Below are 3,451 nucleotides of genomic sequence, written 5' to 3' on the forward strand. Positions count from 1 at the left end.
CCTAGGATAGCAGAGTACAAAACTTCTGGATCAGTCCCATTTCATGGTCATTGGTCATATCCTGTGCCATCTGACAGTCCCTGAATGGCTATTATGTGTAAAAGCATGTGATGAACCTCATCAATTCTGAATAGAATTTGGATAAAAACCAACCACATTTTCTAATTCAAAATGTGTTTTTGGAATAAGATTGAGTAGAAATATAATTCTGTCCCCATGTCCAGAGACTATACAGGTATCTATTTGGAATGGGATAACACACTTCAGGCTTAGTCCTGATGCTCTAGGTGGGCCCACCTCACTCACTCTGAGGAATGAAGTGTGGTTGCAGATACATGCTCAGTTGACTACATAGCCAGAGAAAACACTGGAGAAAAGCCAAGCTAAAAGTATCCTTCCAAGTCAGTTCTATACTATTCACATGTAGACCTAAAGCAGTCTGTCTTTTGCCTATGAAATTGGAAAGGATCCTTAAATTGGGCTGATATCCATTAACCTCCAAAAGCTGGAAGAGAACAGGATAACACTTTGCAAATAACAACCCTACCTTCAGAGAAATGTACAAAACTTACTGGTCATCAGAAATTCTCACCAGGAGTTCTAGCATTATGGGAGCCTTGCCAAATACAAATACTCAAAGCTTGTTGAGGATTCACTATCAGCATGCACTCCGCCAAAAACTTAATAGGAATGATCTCACTTTATCTAATGACTCTAAGATATAGTTTGTAATTAATACCATTTCACAGAAGGGAAATCCGAGGCACAGAGAGGTTAATTTGCTTGATCAGGATCACAAGCTAATAGAAGTCTGACCCCAGAGCCTATCTATGCTCTTATCAGCTTTGCTGCCTCAATCTCCAGCTTCTTTACTGGGCAAAGAAAACTATAGAAAACTCTGTACATGGACTGTAGGGCCCACACAGAAGCACCTGCCCTGGGATGTTCTCTAATATTACTCTCTCCGCTTTACCAGAATGTAAATGAGAGAATATCCTGGGCGAACCATAGCCTTGTATCATTTGTGGAAATGTGGTAAAAGATATTTGTTTCTTGCTATTCACAAATCTAATACAAGGGTCGATTCAGTTCATTTCTACATAGTTTTACATATGAATTAGGAGGCAGTGTGCTTTAGTGGTAAAGAGCACAGCCTCAGGAGTCAGCCTGCAGGGGATTAGTACTAGTGAGCCTGCCTGACCCTCAGAGTCTTTATCTGTAGAATACAGAGTCATAGTTCCCACTTCAGATGATTGTTGTGAAAATTAAAATTCTTAGAAGTGTACTGGGCATAGTAAAAGCGTCAATTCGCTATTAAGATTATTGCTCCACTTGCTGTTTTCAGGAATTAAGTGCAGTTTTAAAATCTTTTACCTAAAATTCTTATAGACAGCTGTGCTGTAGAATTCAAATTTGGGGGATTTTAGAAAAGTAACAGTGTGTCTAGACCGTATATGCTCTATGATGTCACTTCCTCGGTGGAATTTGGACAACACACCATAATTGGATACAGGAGTATTTTTGTAGCAAAATTTGTGGCTATTTATTCTCAGTGCAATATGTAGAGGTGATAAGAAGCCTTGTGTTAGGTTTTGTGGCTAAATGAGTTTGCCTGACACTACAAATAAGTAAATAAATAAACGGGCTCTTTTTCAGACTCTGCATTTTAGAATTGTAGACAAGAGGCTGTAGATCTCAACTACAGGACAAAAGTTTTAATGGGTATCCACTTCCAGCTTTAGCCATCTCCTCACTGCAATAGATACCTTGTCAACAATTCCAGGTCTTACTCACCCCTGCACATCCTACTGCACAAAGGACAACTCCCTGTGACTCCTTGTTGGCACTGCAGACCTGACTTGTTGATTTCTTCACCAGACGTGCTCCTTCTCCCACATTTCTTCTCTTGATGAATGGTTCTCAGGCTACACTTACCTTGGAAACCCACCTCTTTATCCAGTCACCTGCTCTGACCTGTTGCTAGTGCTTTTTCACTCTCTAATTTTCACCTCTCATTTTCTGGCCAGGACCCCTCATTACTGCTGTCTTCACTGGTTGTCCAGTCTAGCTGTCTTACACACTGCTGGGTCCATCTCCCTTCAGTGCCACTGTCATTGTGGTCCTACACATTTGAAAAATCCCTGTTGCTTTCAGAAGTCCTAGCTCTTCAGCCAGCATTTAAGCATCTTAGGGACTTCCTCTTAGCTTCCCTGTCCAGCCTCTCCTGCCTTTGCTCCACCACACCTGTGGACTTGCTGTTTGTCATATACCCCATGCAGCCATCCCTTCAGTGCCACTGTCATTGTGGTCCTACACATTTGAAAAATCCCTGTTGCTTTCAGAAGTCCTAGCTCTTCAGCCAGCATTTAAGCATCTTAGGGACTTCCTCTTAGCTTCCCTGTCCAGCCTCTCCTGCCTTTGCTCCACCACACCTGTGGACTTGCTGTTTGTCATATACCCCATGCAGCCATCCCTTCAGTGCCACTGTCATTGTGGTCCTACACATTTGAAAAATCCCTGTTGCTTTCAGAAGTCCTAGCTCTTCAGCCAGCATTTAAGCATCTTAGGGACTTCCTCTTAGCTTCCCTGTCCAGCCTCTCCTGCCTTTGTGTTCATGTGTCCCCACACCATGTCTAGATTACCCTTCCCCATCTTCACCTTTTGAAATCTTACTCATCCTTCAGGAGGAGGCTAATTGCTGCTGCTTTTTTAAAGACTGCTTTGACTGTTCCAGAGAGAAGTTTCCTCCCCTCCCCTATCCTTTTGTTTGTTGCTTTCCTCATACTTCAGTTCCCCTGTCCATCATGATATTGGTTGGGAGGCCGTGTAGTAGCATCATGGTCAGGAGTCTAGGCATGCTGCCTGCATCCAAATCCTGCCTCTTGCATTTGCTCATATGGCCAGTTAATAAGCTTCAGTTTCCTCATCTATAAAATGAGGGAACTAAAATTAGCTTCCTCATCTTTTAACATCCCTCATGTGGCACATTCACCAGTTTGCTGTGTGTAAAGGAAACCATTTACTGAGTGCCTAGGGGATGGTGAGTGCTCTGCAAATGTTTGATATTTTCATTGTTTTTATTATTCTGTACATCATGCCATGACTTCTCCACTGGAAGAAACATGTTCATTGTTCAAATCCTCCACAGTGCTTTTCATAATCTCTCTCACACCATAGGTACAATAAACATTCGTCAGATGGAATTCTTATACTTTCATACTCTTCCATACACTCCAGCCCTTTTTGGAGTGAAGGTCTCAGACACTCAAAAGAATGAAATGTTATAGCCAAAGTAAGTAGATTGGGCTTACAGATATATACAGTAGTTTTATTTAAATTTATAAAAGCCATAAGGGGATATATTCATTTTTTAAAAATAATTAAACCTAAATAAAATCTGGAAAAGTCTATATCTATTGAGGAATAGCAGTATGGGTGAAAGAGAAATAAA

The sequence above is a fragment of the Pteropus vampyrus genome, unplaced genomic scaffold (assembly GCF_000151845.1).
Source record: "Pteropus vampyrus isolate Shadow unplaced genomic scaffold, Pvam_2.0 Scaffold74, whole genome shotgun sequence".
Classification (NCBI taxonomy): domain Eukaryota; kingdom Metazoa; phylum Chordata; class Mammalia; order Chiroptera; family Pteropodidae; genus Pteropus; species Pteropus vampyrus.